This window comes from Protopterus annectens, chromosome 5.part1, assembly GCF_019279795.1.
Source record: "Protopterus annectens isolate FY-2018-M chromosome 5.part1, PAN1.0, whole genome shotgun sequence".
Taxonomy (NCBI): domain Eukaryota; kingdom Metazoa; phylum Chordata; order Ceratodontiformes; family Protopteridae; genus Protopterus; species Protopterus annectens.
In genome coordinates this window covers 339435950-339454274 of record NC_056736.1, presented here as the reverse complement: position 1 = coordinate 339454274, position 18325 = coordinate 339435950, and the positions used below count along the sequence as shown (strand labels likewise).

General features: G+C 37.6%; 1 protein-coding gene across 1 annotated transcript in view; it reads right to left on the bottom strand.

Annotated features, from left to right (window-relative positions):
* The window catches only part of LOC122803415 (folate receptor gamma-like), a 288397-nt gene extending 271036 nt beyond the window's left edge, over positions 1–17361 (bottom strand). Inside the window, exon 1 of the mRNA XM_044073021.1 lies at positions 17228–17361. The gene's annotated coding sequence lies outside the window, so the exon portion shown is untranslated. The remainder of the gene's footprint in view (positions 1–17227) is intronic.
* Between the last annotated feature and the right edge of the window lie 964 nt (positions 17362–18325).

Sequence of the window (18325 nt, the reverse complement as noted above, 5' to 3'; positions counted from 1 at the left end):
AGTATTCCCGGGACAGTCAGGGCTGTTCTTCCCCCAGAGGCAGAGGGGGACATAATGGACGCCGGCCCAGCGGCAGGGGGGGTCCGAGAAATTTTGGGTCTCGAGAACCTTTCTCGGACACATCCGGGCAGCAACCCTGAGGGTTGCCTGACTGCTCTACTCTGGAGTCAGTCGGGGGATGATTGTCCTTGCACCTAGCGGTATGGGAGTCCATAACTACAGACTGCTGGGTGCTTCAGATCATATCCAGAGGATACTGTATCCCCTTTGTGGGTTTCCCCAAATCTCTCAGACACCTCCTGGATGTACCACCCATGCAAAGGGAGGCAGCAGCACAGGAAATTTCCAAGCTGCTAGAAAAACGAGCCATCAAAACCGCCCCCCCAGATCAGTTTGGTTCAGGTTTCTACTCCAGGTTGTTTTTGGTGCTCTCTCTACCCTGAACCTGTCAGTTGCCAAAGAGACATTCCGGATGATCACATTACAGTCCATTATGCAGTACTTGCAAGAGAGCGACTGGATGTGCTCGTTAGACCTCCAGGATGCTTACTATCACATAAAAATGCACAGATGCTCCAGGAGGTTCCTCCGCTTCCAGCTAGGAGTCAATCATTACCAATTTCGAGCCCTACCCTTTGGTCTCACCACAACACCCAGGGTGTTTACCAAAGTGATCGCAGTGGTAGCGGCTCACCTGAGGCTTCAGGGTATTCAGGTCTGTCTGTACCTGGATGATTGGCTCCTCACTGCTCCCACCAGGCGTTTACGCTCCCAAACCGGGGATTATTTCCTGACTCTTGCCCTGTGTTTGGGGATCACAATCAACACATCCAAATCTCTCCTAGATCCTGTACAGGTGATAGATTACATTGGTGCCAGGATAGATACTCTTCAGTGCAAAAGCTTCCTGACCTTGGAGAGAGTTCAAAACCTGGGGATGCATATCCCCCTGATCTACCACTCTCATTTCCCAACAGCAGAATCAGTGTTGAGGGCCTTAGGCCCAATGGTGGCAACCATAACTCTTCTCTCGAGTGCCCAGTTACTCATGAGAATTCTACAGTGGACTCTAGCTGTACAATGGTCCCTGTTGGAACTGCCAATTGGCATATCCAATTCAACTCAGTCGAGTCTGTCGGTCATCCCTCATTTGGTGGATGTGCTCTCTGGACATTTTGGAGGGACGAACCTTTGTTCCAGCCCTGGCCCAAGCCACAGTGACCACGGATGCCTCCCAACTTGGGTGGGGGGGGTCATTGTTCGGACAGGACAGTCCAAGGCCTGTGGTACCCCATAGAGACCAGCTTGCACATAAATGTCTTAGAGCTGAGGGCGGTCCTTCTAGCGTTGCAAGCCCTTCATGCCTTTCTTCCTCTGGGAATGATTGCGATTCCATCAGACAACATATCAGTGGTCTGGTATATCAACAAACAGGGAGGGACCAGATCTTACTCCCTTTGTCATGAGGCCATGAGAGTGTGGGAATGGGCAATCTCCACTGTTCGCTTTCTCATCGCAACTCACATTCTGGGACGGTCCAACATCCTAGCGGACAGGCTAAGTCGGACCATTCTGATGCCTTACAAGTGGTCTCTGAATCTTTCAGTAGTGGAACAGATCTTCAGCAAATGGGGTCAACCTTGGTGTGATCTTTTCGCATCTCCTTCTAACACGAAGTGCAGCGAGATTTTCACTCTTAACCCCCTGCTGGGGAAGTCCACAGAGACACCCTAGTTCATGCTTGGCCTCCCGGTCGTCTGTATGGTTACACGCCAGTACCTCTTATTCCGAGGTTTCTACAGAAAGCTCGTCGACTGGGGAGCAAAGTGATCCTCATTGCCCCATTCTGTCCTTGCCAGGTATGATTTCCCTTCCTTTGGTCTCACCTTCAGGCTCCACCTTGGATCCTAGATCCCAGTCAGTATCTAATTTCACACTCTTCGGGGGTTGCCTCATCCAAATCTGGACAGTCTGAAGCTCACAGCTTGACTGCTCCAGTTCCCATGATTGTTAGGACTCCTGGACTATCCTCCTCAGTTAGATCTATTCTGATGAGTGCTCATAAGTCTTCGACCAGGAAGCTTTATCACAGCAAGTGGAAAAGATTTTCCTTTTGGGCCTCTCAGAGGAGTTTAGACCCTTTCATGGCTCCTATTTCCGCCATTCTTGATTTTCTAGCTGATATTTTTCAAAACAGAGCTAGTTCTTCTACTGTCAAGGTTCAGTTGGCTGCCATCTCTCATTTTCATGTGGGCGAGAATTCTGCCTCTTTAGCCTCTACCAGACTGTGTAAATCCTTTATTAAAGGCACCTTTTTGTTAGGCCCTCCGGTCAAAGATCCTGTTCCCCCATGGGACCTTACTATGGTTCTTCAAGCTTTGGTCACTCTGCCTTTCAAGCCTGCTTCAACTGCAGATCTAACATTTTTATCTTGGAAAACAGCTTTTCTGGTGGCCATTACCTCTGCCAAAAGGGTTTCAAAATTACAGGCCTTGTCCATCAAAGTTCCATATATGATTTTTCACAAAGATAGGGTTTCCCTTTGAACCAGTCCATCCTTTCTTCCTAAGGTGGCATCACCAGTCACTATCAATCAGACCATTAATTTGCCTGTGTTTTTTCCCAGTTTTACTAACAAGCTGGAATACAAACTCCACCTGTTGGATGTTCATAGGCAGTTACAATTTTATTTACACAGGACAAAAAATTTCCTTAAATCTGATCAATTGTTTGTATCCTTCTATAAACCTTTTTTGGGGAACCTATCTCCAAGGTTATTATTGCTAGATGGATTTCTTCATGCATCCTTCAGGTCTATAAGGACAGAGGCATGTCTCCTCCATGTCAGGTAAGAGCTCATTCCACTAGGTCCATGGCTACTTCTGCAGCCTTTTGGTCTAGAATGTCTTTGGATTATATTTGTTCTGCAGCTACTTGGTCCTCATCTACGTTTATTTCTCATTACAAATTGGATTTGACTTCCAGAATGAGAGCTTCCTTTGGTTCCGTGGTGCTTCGGAATATCCTTCCATGAGGGCCTTCCAGGAGTTTAGTAGCTGGAGACTCTGTCCCACAGGTTGAAAACCAAATGAAGCAAACTACTTCAGATAAAGAAGTTATGTACTCACCATAACTTCATTTGTCTTCAACCGTCCCTCCCTCCTTCTCCTGGACCTTGGCATATGATTAGCCTACAGGCTGCAGTATAGGTCACAAGTATTTTTTCAGGTTGGGTTATCAGTTTAAGGTTCAGAAAACTTGATCTGAGGATGGAAGGCAGTGGAGGTGTATTATGGGTAAGGGGAGGAGTTTGGAGCTCGGAGCAGATGCTAGTAAAAGTTGCCGGCTTGGATCCATAACTCACAGGTTGAAGACAAATGAAGTACAGCTACTCAGATGGAACGTTATGGAGAGTACATAACTTCTTTTTTTTTAATAAACTTTTCATAACATATTTTGAAACACTAAATTAGAATGCTGCACAGTAGCTTAAATAACTTATTATGTTAATCAGTTTCAAGGTCTCTGTAATTTGTTTTAAAATGTGTTTGCATTCACTGGGACCAATAATAGATTAGGAGACCAACCTTAGTTCCATAGCTATTCATGTGGCTTATATGGGTCTCTCAGGACTGCTTCTCACATAAATACATTTTTCATTAGTGTATACTTCTTTTGTATTCTTTTTAATTCCATAACCTCTCTGTTTGAATTCTTACTATTAGTTCTTTAGCTTATAACTATTTTCTTCAAACACCTAGTGAGAGTTGAGTGAAAAGGTATAAGTGTGTTAGGAGTGTTATGCTATTTGCAATCTATTTGTATGATTTTTTTTTTTATTGGAATTATATGATACACAAGCAGTATTTACTAGAGACATATTGTTTTTAGATTCACTTCTATTTTTCTAACATGTCTCTGCTTGCTACTATACTATTCTCTTCCGGGCTAAGTAGTTTAGTGATTAGGCACAGGGTAAAAACAGAAAGAGATAAGTGCTATTTGCCATCAGTCTTAGATAAATGCCCTCCCTCTGTGGTATTTAAGACAATTACAGTTAAGCCCATATTTCATTATTATTATCTATAAATAAAATTCTATTATGTGAATTACTGATTCATGGAATGTCAAAGAGATCCAGCTAGATAAAAAGAGAAATTTTTTTTCCATCTAGCTTTTGAATCTAAAGTGACTCTAATATTCATTTATTCTTTATTATTAAAGGGAAAGTCTGACTTGGAACAAGCCAGTTTTCAGCGGAGGCCTGGGGAGAAATGCTCCAGACTCATGTCTTTGTAATGTGGGAGGAAAGTACAGTGCCCAGAGGAAACCCACACGAATGCAGGGAGGACATGCAGACTCTGCACAGAAGGCACCCCAGCTGAGAATCGAACTGAGGAACCTCTTGTTGTGAGGTGAAAACACTAACCGCTGCACCACTGCACCATTCATACAAGAAACACATATGTTACCAGAACAATGGATACATGATCTGGGGAAAGTGGATTAAAACAATTATTGTTGCAGGTAAAAAAATCTAATAGCATAGGTGTTGCAATCAGTATTAAAAAACTTTTCAGGATAACATTTTACACTATGATGTCGACCCTGAAGGAAGATGGAGTTATATAACAGTTTGTTGCCCTTACTTTGACAAACCTATTTTATTATTAAATATATATGCCCCCTGTGCTAGACAACACGACTTCATTATATCCATTTCCAAACTATTATTACATTATATGGGGGCGACTGGAATACTATTCAAGATCCCACGTCAGGCAGAACAAACATAAAAAGTTAATTTAATAGTTATGCCATCACAGCCATTAACGAATTAAAAAATGATTTCAACCTGTTTGATCTGTATATTTTCCAAACTAAAAAAATCACCAAAAGACAAATTCACCCTCTATTCTCAATGTCATAAAAGTTGGTCGAGGCTGGATTTTTTTTAATCTCTGAGATTTTTATGAATCACAACATTGACTTCCATACAGATCCCAGATTCTTTTCTGATCATTCAAAAATAACACTTACTATCAGCTACCTTAATGACACTAATTCTAGATACAGGGGTTATAACTGGATATTAAATTCTAACCTATTATTAAAAGATGTAGTACAAGAAATATATGTCATTTTAGAAGATATCCTCACTAGATACATCTAATCTTCCATTATGCCAGTCCTCTTTAAAATCATTAATTAGATGGACTTTCATTAATAAGGCTTCATATTATAAGAGACAATTCATTGCTAAAGAATTCTCTATCAAAAACATATTACTAATTTGGAGACAGAACTACAAGTGAGTTAGAATCAATAATCTGAAACACAACTTATCTACCTCCGAAAACAATTATAACTATTACATTTGAACCGTGTATCCTTTCAGGTAATAAAAACAAAATCCTTGCTAATTACTCGAATGGTCACAAATACCTTCCACATTTTTGGTGAGATTGATAAATCGGAGAAAACCATCTCTCATTATATCTGCGATATCATACCAAGGTGAAACCTATTATTCAAGTCAGGATATAGTTCATTCATTTGAAAACCTATACTCACAATCCTATAATGTCCAAGAATACCCATTACAGGAACAAGATTTTAATCAATTCCTGAGTCAGTTGAGTTTTCCAAAACTTAATCTGGCCCAACAGAAATCCCTTTCATCTCCATTTACCCAACTAGAAATAATTATGGTAATAAATAATATTAAACCTAACAAAGCTCCAGGACCAGATGGATTCACTGCAGAATTCTACAAAACCTTTACTCAGAAAATCTCAAAAATTCTTTTGTTTCTTTTCAATTACATTAAAGATAATAACATTACTAATATACACTTGAACACTTCTAAAGTAATTTTCATTCTTAAAGAAAACACTGACCCCAAAAATCCCTTGAACTATAGATCTATTTCTTTGTTTAATCTGGATATGAAAATGTTTGCCTTGATTTTTGGCCAATAGGCTTAAATCTATTATCCATTACATTGTATCATCCAACCAATCTGGTTTCACACAGCACAGACAAACGTGATAATGCACTCTCCCTGGAAGCCATGATAACTCTATCCAGTGAAAATCATACCACATACCACAGCATTTACCCATGCAATTGATGCATCAAAAGCTTTTGATAGACTTGACATGGAATTTTTATTTTTGGTTCTACCTCAATTTGGTATACCTCTAGACTTTAATACATAAGAACACTCTACTGTAAAGCCCACACTTTACACAGGTTAACAGAACTATATCTTCTCAGATTGATATTAAGAATGGAACTAGACAAGGATGTCCAATGTCCCCATACCTCTTTAATCTTTACATTGAACCCTTATTCTTACTTATTAGTTAGAAAACCTTTCACCATATACTGGTACTCTACAATACTAAGATTGTTTTTTTCTGCATTTGCAGATGATCTAAACTTATATTTCACTTTACCTAACTCTGATATACTAAAAATTCTGAACTCTGTAGATACCTTTTCAAAACTTTCAAATTATAAGTTAAACCTAGAGAAATCTTCAGTTTTTCCAATTAACCCATCTTGCCAGTTATCTATCTACCCTTTACCTATGGAAATCAAAGTAAGTCATTCCTTAAAATACTTGGGAATATTCTTCCAACAAGATTTCAAATTATTCTATCAAAGTAATATCACAACATTATGGGTAACTATTCAACAGGACCTTCTTAGATGGGCAAACTTCAACTTTCATTTTTGGCAAAAATGGAAATTATCAAGATGAACATCCTGCCAAGAATAATATATGTACTTAATGCCTAAAATATATTAGTGTATAATGCATTTTTTAAAAGGCTACATTTCTCTCTGTCCAAATTTATATGGTCACCTGAATCGATCAGAATAGCCTACAAAAATCTGGTATGCCCTAGGAATAAAGGGGATCTTGACCTCCCTGATGTCAAGCTATATTATGACATAATTAATTCTAACTGAATACTAGCAATCACTAATTATACCTCAGACAAAATGACATGGGCCCCAGCCTGGATTGAACTATTTTACAACTATGTAAAAACTTTGAAATTTAATCCCAAAGCTCTCCCTTTCCTAAATCTTAAACTTAACAGTAAAATGCTTAATTTAAATACCTACCCTCTCATCAGAGAGAAAAACGTGCTGGACATTTATCTTCTTTTTTTATGAAGCAAAGAACTTAACCATTATCACTAAGATGAGACTGTAGCTGAACCTCTCCAAAAAATATACCATTATCTTGAGACAAATCAGAGATATGTACATAAAAATTTTTGAAGATCCTAAACTAGATATGATTGGCATAAACCCATGTAAAACAATATGGGGCCTACTGTTATTGAAGAAATAGATGATTTCGAACACATATAAACTTACACTTTCCATCAGATTCCAAAAAGATGTCCTCTATTCTAATCACTGGACTGATTTGGATCCAACAATTTCAGATAAACACATAACCCATTCTATTAAAATAACATCAAAATCTATCCCATTTAAAAAACTTAGCTATACACAACTAATGATATTTAACAATGCATATCGTTCCCCAGTTTTATTAAACAAATTTGATCATTCAACTTCTCCACTCTGTACATACAGTGATAACCAGAAGGCTGATTTATTTCACATTTTTTGGAGCTGCAAATGTGGTTACAAACTTTGGTGCTCATTAAAGGTTGTTGTTGTTTGTCTTTTCAGCTTTTCCCGGTTAGGGGTCGCCACAGCGGAACTCCGGTCCGCTAATGATTGGCAGTCAATTTTTATGGTGCCTAGTTGCCAGCCTGATGCCCAACCTTCAGCGAAGGCACACCCATTCACGCATGTCTTTCGGAGGCCACTCGACCGCGAGGAGGACATGCAGACTCCACAAAGAAGGCACTCCAGCCAAGAATCGAACAGGAGAACCTCTTGCTGTGGGGCAACAATGCTACCACTGTACCACCTTGGACATTAAAGGTCAAACTGAAAAAAAAATGGGCTGCCCTGGAAATTTGATATTCTACATATCTCCCCTCCAGGGTTATCAAGATTACGAAAACGTATCTTAGTCGCTCTACTTACTCTAATCAAATATTATGCCACCCTAAATTGGAAAGACAAATCTCTTATTACATGACACATTTTAAACAAATGGCTATCAAATACATAATGACCCATAAATACTTAATATATAGTCAAAAACTACATCCTCATTTCCTTGATTATTGGAATATACTACTCAATCACATTCTACAATAAAGTGCAACACTTCTTTTCTGGATCCTTGAGATGGGATAGAGCTGTTCATACTCACTATAATATTTTCTGTTTTATTTTCTTTATATAATAACTGGGCATAAAAAAGTTTCATTGTGTATTTTCTAATGGACTAAATCTAATAATATCTGTTATTTTGCTTACTTGATTAGGCATTTAGCACAATTGTACATAGTTTTGTCACTGTTAGTTTTTACAGTTTTTGCTTGCATAATGTAGTTTTACTTAAATGTATCACTTTATCTGTTGACAGTTGTCTTTATTATGTTATTTGTTCACTTTATATAAACAAGAAAATATAAATAACAGAGTATTGACAGAAAGATAGATATTTCTAATTTACTACCCTTTTTATGAATTAGACATTTTTTTCCAAAGTGGAAGAACAACACATTATGTCAACAGTTTAGTAACATAGTTTGTAGCATAGTTAATAAGAACTTTTTTTTTAATTCTTGTAAGCATTACTGCAGGAATATAATCTGGTCCATGTGATAAGGTTATGTACAGCTGTCTTGGTGTCATTTAAGCTTCTCCTCATATATGCTTCACATGAATCCAACATCTAAGGTCATGTACCCACTGTCTTAGTGTTACTTAAGGTCCTTCTCACTTATACTGTACATAGATAATTTTCATTGCCCAAAATTAAGTGCCACTACCCTGGGGTCACTTAAGTTTCTTCTGACTTACATTGTACATAGGTATGTCATCTCAGGTCGCATGCCATAGGCTTGGTATCACAAACTCTGGATCCCACCAAGTTCGGGTTTGTGAAAGGCAGATCATGCCTCCTGAACCTGATCAACTTCTTTGAGGCAGTCACCAAAGCCGTAGATGAGGGTAAGGTGATTCACACAGCCTATCTTGACCTCGCCAAGGCTTTCAACACCATCCCCCATTCTGGAATTATAGCTAAACTGACTATACTAGGTATAAATCCCTATGTCACAAGATGGGTTGCCAACTGGCTCACTGACAGAACCCACACTGTAAAAGTTGCAGACTCCAAATCTGACCTCAAAGCAGTGACAAGTGGAGTACCACAGGGTTCCGTCCTGGTACCTCTCCTGTTTGGTATCTACTTCTCTGAAGTACAGGCTAACACAGAAGGCCTCTGGCTAACGAAGTTCGCAGATGACTGCAAACTAGGAGCCATAGTTAAGTCCCCAAATGATGTGGACATCCTACAGAAGGGCCTCACTGAGACAGATGCCTGGTGTCAGAGCCATGGCCTCAAGCTCAATGCCAAAAAGTGCAGTGTCATCCCCTTTGGTAAAAACTCTGTACCCATGAACTACCACATAGGCAGCAATCTACTTAACACCAAATGCGTGATAAGAGACCTTGGGACCCAGGTGGACAGTAGTCTCTCCTTTGATAGTCACATCGCCACAGTAGTCAGGAAGGCCTTCTACGTGGCACACCTCATCATAAAAGGGTTCTCATCCAGGAAAAAAGAGGTCATTGTTCCCCTCTACTCGTCACTCATTAGACCCATTGTAGAGTATAACGCCCCTTTTGGAATGTACCTCACAAGACATCTGCAGCAGCTGGAAAGGCCACAAAATTACCTCACAAAGAGGATTAATGGCCTCAAACAAATGCCCTACACTGACTGCCTCAAAAAACTCCAGCTTTACTCCGTAGCATATCGCCTACTCTGAGGTGATCTCTGCCTAACATATAAAGCTATGTCAAACCCAGAGCTGTTAGACATGCTACACCTAAAGGAATCCCAATCCCTCCAAGCTACATGCTCTAGGGACCTAAACCGTGTCACCACAATGAACAGGACATGCTGGTGGGATAGATTCCTGTCCCAGAGACTTCCTATACTCTGGAACAAGCTACACATCTATGTCAAGCAAAGTTCTTCATTAGCACTCTTCAAGAAAAATCTTGATGAGTGGATGGGAAATACACCCCGGGGATCATCTCTGTGTCTCTGCTCAACAGTGGCACAGGAAAATAGCTTTCATGGGTGGAGTAAGCCATGGAACCTTGCTGGCTAGGCTTACATAGGCCCTTGGGCTGATAGCCTAGTACCTACCTATGAACCTATGTCACAGTCCTAGAATCTTGTAATCTCCTTCTCTCTTATTCTACATATATATTTCCTTCATCTTCTGATCTCTAGTTCACTTTCTTTGCCTGCTATAGCTGTACATAAAAGCTATTCTGATGCCAAAGTTTGCTGATAATTGAATCACTATGTTTAAATGCACAAATGTTGTTGTTCCATACTAAGAAACCCGTTTCGGGGTTGAATTTTGATAGTATTTTAATTCATTTTTTTCTGTGTGATTTAACCATATTATTTATGTAACGTTAGTTGCCAAACTATGTACTATTAATTTCCCTTCATTTTCTATCAGTTTCTTATATGGCTTTCTAACATCCTAATATGTCTATGCTTTGGTAGTATTACAGTAGTTATTCTTAATGAATTATGTAGTTTACTGGTCACAGCTACAGAATTTACTAAAGTAATCTGTTTCCTTCATAATGTTCATAGTTCATAGTTCATAGTTTAGTACTAAGCTAACTGCCCTTGCGAGCCATTTTAAGCCTAGCCAATTATCCCTTATGAGACTCAAACCCTGCACCTTGTGTTTGTAAGGCAAACACCTTAGCCATTAAGCCACCCTCCCATGTATTGAAAATACTGTGATGCTGCTATCAGTCACATTTTGCATTTGTGGTCTGTATTTTTATATTAGGTCTGTAAGCTGTTTAAGCTATTTTTATTATGGGATATTTTGTAAAATGACTTATTATGTACTTTCAACCTGATTTCTCATATAAAAGGACTTTATTCAGTGACACAAACACATTCAACAAATGGAATGAACAAACAAAATAAGTAAATAATTATTATGTTTATATGGATAGTTTGTAATAATGTTAACAGTTATGTGTAAAAGTAATTTTGAAAACACAAAAAAGATAATTCTTTAATGAACTTCTAAATAAAAATGTTTAAATATGCTTAGCAAGTATCTGTTTTTCCCCCTGAATACTACATGTTACTTGTTAATAATAATATATCCACCAGTTTGGAATTCAGATTAACTGGTTGAGGAATTCAGAATAAAGTTACTCATTAATAAGTTGAGTACATCTCTGACAGTAATATATGAATGAATGAAGACCCCTACAGCTATAAAGGTTTGCTTTGCATTTACTAAAACAGTTCAGATCCCCATATTTAAATTACTACAATATATCGTACATCTTAAAGTGCTTTCTCACCTTCATAGATACATTGGAGTATCTGGTGAGTTAAGAGCTGAGAATCTGTTTTGATTTTGTCATTTTTCTCATTTTTGTTACCATTTTAATGCATGTTTATTATAGTTCTGTTCCCACCTGTCTTCACAAGTTATACAATAAAATGAAAAAGAAAATTTGTGTGGGATAACACAATCAGTTTGACAGGAGACAGGATGTGTTAGTGGTTTCTTTTAGATCTTCTGTTTGTAGCAAACGTCATTATGGCAAATAATTCTGTGAAGTTTTTCCTTTAATACTTTTAATTGGCTGGCAACAAGCAGTCCAATGGCGAAATAGTCTATCTCAACTACTCCCTAACAATATAGGCGTCCCCCAGGGCTCAATACTTGGTCCCCTTCTTTTCTCTGTCTTTATAAACGATCTTCACACTATCATCCCCAGATCCACCTGCATCCAATATGCGGATGACTCTACCCTGATCTGCTCAGATCTTTCTCTCCAGAAACTCCAAGCAACCACCCAACAATGTTTTGACAAAGTTGAAAAATGGTTCTCCGACCTGAAACTCTTACTAAATCCAACTAAAACCAAGTTACTTCTGTTCTTCCCCTCTTCTACCTCCCCCTTACCCCTAATATCGTATTCGGCTAATCCTAGCTCCTTTTTTGTGGAATCCATTAATGGCACCATCATAGAACCCGTCTCCAACACCAAGCTATTAGGTGTCACTATTGACCACAAGCTCAAATTTGATCTCCACATCTCACAAATCATTAAATCAGTTAACAAGAAACTAGGTTCAATGTACAGAATCAGGAACTTTCTCACTCCTCACGCAAAATTAACCATTGCTCGTACCCATCTCCTTTCCACGCTACTATATGCCTCCCCGATACTTTCCTTCCTCAACAAACGTGAGCTCAATAACCTTTCTACTACCTACCACCACATAGCTAGATTCATAACAGGAACTCCTTATCGTACCCACCATTGCCTTAACCTCAAGAAACTCGGCTGGTTAGAACTTCCCAATCTTCTTAAATTTAATCAACTCACTAATGCATTTAAAATAATTAATCAACCTGGCAAAACCCCCTCACTAATGAATATCCTGCCCCCCTACACCAACCTAAGTTCCCTTCGGTCATCAAATAGTACTCAAGTACAAACAATCAAATCTAACAACAGGGGCGGCGAAGCTCTTTACGCTAACTCTATCGGAAAACAATGGAATTCCCTTCCCAATAACCTTAGACTTATGAGTTCACTAAATCTTTTTAAGAATAATCTAAGAGAATATTTCAAGTCCCACTGGTTATGCCCATGTCCAAACCCAGATTAAGTCCTATAGGTCTCACAGTATCCTACTCTTTTCTCCTCTCACAAACTTTTACCATTCTTTTTTCTTCCTCCTTATGTACCTATGTCAAGCAGCCAATTTAACCTATGATTTTTTTTCTACTAACATGTATATACTTTTGTTTTACTGTTTGTTATATTCTTTACAATGTAATATTTTTAGCTAATTGTAGTGAGTTTACTTGTATTATTACTGGAGCTTTTCTCCTCGGGCCTCTTCTGAAAAAGGACATGTATCCAGCTAGACTAGCTCGGTCAACAAATGTAAAATAAAATAAAAAATAAAAAAATAATAAAAAATTGTTTTAATAATAATTTAAAAACATAAAAAGCTAGGAATGTTATATGGATAAAAACATGTTTTCACTTCTTCCACAAGAACAGCTGTAGCTATCACTTGCCTATTACCTTCTCGTCTATGTGGCATACCAATCCTCACAAAACTGCAAGCTTCAATAATGAACAAACTAGAGCAATGCTGTAATAAAATAGCAAAGTTTGCAGCTAAAAAAAATCTATGAAACCCATCACTGTTCTGCACGTAAAGTACTGAACTGGCTTGAACTACCCTACCACCTGAGATATGGTCAGCTACTCTTTCATAGGTCAACTCTTTCAGTATATTGTAATCATTCTCCTATCAGGCAATATATTCTTCATAAAAATACTAATATATCAACCTTATTCTCTGTTTTCTGTACTCAAGTGTTTGTTCTTTCCACACACAGAATATCTAGCCTGCTGCAATGACTGTATATACCACATTTTATTTATATATATATATATATATATATATATATATATATATATATATATATATATATATATATGGGTCTACTTCATTTGATCGAAAGACCATTTGATGTAAACCCATTTGATCGCAATTTCATTTGATCAAAAACCAGTATTCAAGGCATAAAACTGGGATTTGTCCCCCTCCCCAATGTCATGTGACCTTGGAGTTGGTATATATAGTTGGAGGTGGGTGTGGTCTGTGTTAAAAAAGAAAATAAAAAAAGTACAGATTTTAAATGAAAATAGGTGGGGGGGCTGCACCCCCTACCCCCCCAACTATATATACCAACTCCAGGGTCGCACAACATTGGGGAGGGGGAAAAATCCCAGTTTTATGCCTTGAATACTGGTTTTCAATCAAATGAAATTTCGATCAAATGGGTTTAGGTCAAATGGTCTTTTGATCAAATGAAGTAGACCCATATATATATATATATATATATATATATATATATATATATATATATATACATATATATATATATATATATATATATATATATATATACACATACATACATACATACATGTGTGTGTGTATGTGTATATGCAGTAATTGTTTTTCACATACTAATTGATCTTTCTGTAATCTCATTTAAATTTGAAGGAGTTTTTCTCAAAGGCGACCACTGAAAAAGGAGATTCCTGTTCAGTTGGACTTTTCTAGTAAACAGACATCAATAAATATTTTATATATATATATATATATATATATATATATATATATATATATATATATACATACATAAATACATGCATGTGCATAAGTGAATAAATAAATATTTGTGTGACTAAAATTAAACTACTTTTAGTCAGTCTTTACTGTGATGACTATCTGAAATAAGTCAGTATAGGTAGTCAGGCAGGAGCGTTGTCGCCTCACAGCAAGAGGTTCTCCCGTTCGATTCTCGGCTGGAGCGCCTTCTCTGTGGAGTCTGCATGTCCTCCCTGCGGTCGAGTGACGCCAAAGACATGCAGGTAGGTGCCAGCGTGAATGGGCCTGCCTTCTTTGAAGGTTGGGTGTCAGGCTGGCAACTCAGCACTGTAAAAATCCATTGTTAGTCATGAGCGAACCAGAGTTCCGCTGTGGCAACCCCTAACCAGGAAAAGCCAAAAGACTTTTTTAGGTAGTCAGGCAGGAGAGACACATCAATACACTTGTTTCCTAACTCAGACTCAAAATTAAGGAATAGCTAGGAATGGACATTTTAGGCAATGTTGGGTATCATCATTATAATAATTAAAAAATGTATATAGCTTTCAGGTGGTGATGTGATGAATCTAAGATAACACAAACACAGAATATGTAACCGCAAAGAACATTTACCAGAAGCAAACAACATCCAGCCAATGCATTCTTCACTCATTTCATTTGAACTCTGAGCAATTTTAGCAGTTTACATCAAAAACATGTTTCAGGAAAAATTATAATGGGAATTGTGAACTTTGCTACAGTCTTAGTCCTGATGTGTTAAACATCATACATTTCCTAAGATGTCAAAATGTGACAATTTAGCTACAGATTATGCATAGTTTTGTTGGGCTATGAAAATATTCATGTAAGTAGCCTTGCTGTGTGGATTTTGAATACAAATGCTCGGTTAGGAAAAGCTTACAGTTAAAATTTACAGCTATTTAAATAGATATTGACACATTTAAGTAACAGTTTATCTACATTATGTTTATCAGATTACAAGAGCTTGTAAATTACAACTCAAGTACAAACATGTGCACAGAATACATTTATTTGATCTGCTCAATTTATGAGCCAAGTATGAAAAACAAAATGGGTGCTTTTTGCGGGGGGGGGGGGCATCTGTATCCCTCATGTGGTGGGGGCACTGTCATGAACTATAATATTCACACTGTTGAGGTCACTACACCTCAGAGAAATAGTGATCACTGAGAATCAATGTAATGCATGTCTCATTCTGTCTTCAAGGTGCACTAATGTCCAACCACCCATAACTTGCCAGTAAGGAAGTGCATAAACCTTGCTTCATAAAGAAGCAAGAAATGAAACTATGAGAAAATGCCAATTCATGCCAATGTGCTCAAGTGTGTGCAGACCAAGCTCAAGAGACTGAACAAGGAAAGTACGCATACAAAATTGAAGCAATTTTAACTCATGAAACTATTTTGTTTGGTATGTTGGAAACAAGTTAAAACACACTTGACCAGGAATAGTCAAAATACTGTTTATTTTAACAGTCGAGGGGGTAAAGAATCATTTTTGAAACTTGCAGTCAGATAAAGTTGTTCAGTTTTCAGTGCAGTACTTCTGGATAGATTACACTACAGATATGCACTTCCTCCATGTACTGTTGCCATATAATGGTTTCTAACTTGAATTATTTTTCTTCTCACAGACACATTTTTCCTGATATATAATCACTAATTTTACATAAGTGTGTGTGTGTGCGTGTGTAAAATAAATATCTCTATAACACATAAACGTGTTTGCATCATTTTGGCACCATGAACTTTATAACAAAGAAGAGTACATTGATAAATCATCAACATTCATGGAATGCTTTTTATCCCATAGCCTTTTTATGCCATAATTCTGGCATTTGTATCTAATGTGACTTAAATAGTTAAGCCCAGAGACAATGAAACCAAAGCAATGCTATATGTGTGTGATTGTATGTGTGTATGTGTTGCAGGGTCTTAAACATTTATGAAATTTGTATACTCTACTTCTTTAAGAATATATGCATGTAATTCACTGGATGTTTTCTTTTCTTCTAATAAAATCCTGTACTACAATCTAACAGCTGTGTGTGTGTGTGTGTGTGTGTGTGTGTGTGTGTGTGTGTGTGTGTGTGTGTGTGTGTGTGTGTGTGTGCGCACGTGCGCTCGCATGCATTAGAATCCTATATCCTGACATGTCTGTGTGCGTGAGTCCTCCAGTCTAAAAACTGTGTGCATGTATGCTTGAAGTCTATTTTGTGACAACTTGTGTATGCAAATCCTATTTTCTTACAACTGTGTTTGTGTGTGTGTGTGTGTGTGTGTGTGTGTGTGTGTGTGTGTGTGTGTTATGTTCTGACAACTTTGTGTATGTGAGTCCTAGTTTCTGAAAATTTGTGTGTGCATGTATGCGAGTCCTATTTTCTGACAACTTTTGTGTATGTGCATGCCTGCATGTGTACTATTTTCGAACAATTTTTGTGTTTGAGTGTATGTGTGTTTGCGTGCACACATGCACGTGTTTGTGTGAGTCCTAGTTTCTGACAACTTTGTGTGTGTGTAACTCCTATTTCCTGACACACCTTTATGTGTGTGTGTGTGTGTCTGTGTGATAGCCCAGTTTTCTGATAAGAAAGTAAGAATTCTGTTTTACATATATGTATCTATATTTACTGGTTTAACATTAGTTATTTTGTTCAAGACTCCACATCATAGAAAACACCTTTAAAAGTTGCTCTTTTCCATTACAAATAAAAAATTATGGCGACTATGCATTCAGTCCACATATAAACAGACATAGACAAGTTTTTAATGGCTAACTTTTAAGGATAAAAACAATTTCTGTTAAAAAGCAAGACCATACCTCAATGTGCAGATTTAGCAGGTGTGTCTGAAGCACTGGAGCCTTTCTAGTCTGTCAGTGAGTGGCACGATTTAGCTTAGACTGGAGAGTAACACAACTGCTGAAGCACCACAACTCACCAAAGGAAAGATTTTTCAGTAGTGCCTCCACTTATTGCTGTAAGCTCCACCCTTTAATTAGGGACAAATAGCTTTGCTGGAAAGATCTGATGAGGTGGTTACAGTCAGCTTGAAAGAGCTGCAACATTTAGTGTTTCTCTAAGTATCAAAGTTCACAAACTACGTTATTTCAGTAAAAAGGCTCATCCAGCAAAAGATCTCTATTTTGTTATACATTGACTAATTTTATACAGTTACCGTGTTTAAGTCTTCCATATCATGAAATTTCTTCTGCTGATCATTTTGAAAAGTCGTCACCTGTAGTTCTTCTATATAAAATCTTATTCAAGTTTGGATTTAAAAGATTAAATATTGTGTTGTAGTACTGTGCTTTTAACAGTGAAAATATTTCTGCTTATATCAGAAGGTAGTCAAGTGCCTCTAATCCTTTCCATTATGTCATTTGTTAAGGTGTCTTTCCTGAAGTTAAGTTTTATGATGTGGTAGTACACTATGTTATCATATGATGGATGTAGTTATTGTGACCTTTCAAGTGCTGTCACTAAAGTCAAGAGCTGAAGCAGTATGCTGAGGCATAAATGGAGGTGAGATTTTCAAGCCTGCACACTATATTGACTATATTGTAAGAGGTTAAAAAAAAGGAAGAAAGAAACTGCCAGGTAATGGGAAACCTGTAGTACTATTTCCTATTAATGCCCACTGAGAAATATAAAATGAGAAGACCTCGGTCAATAAAAGAATAACTGCATAATTGTGTGATAACACCAGATACAATGAGTCCCGCACTTTTAGAAAGAGTACACTAAGTTTCTAAATATAAACGTGAAACATCACTGTAAAACCAATAGAAATTTAGCTTTATAATTTGTTGCAGTTATGTGTACCTGAAAACAAAAGGCTTGTATCAAAAACAGTGCTCTGTGTCAGATCAGGGACTAAATAAAATACCCCTTTTTTATCTTTTACAGTCATCATTGTT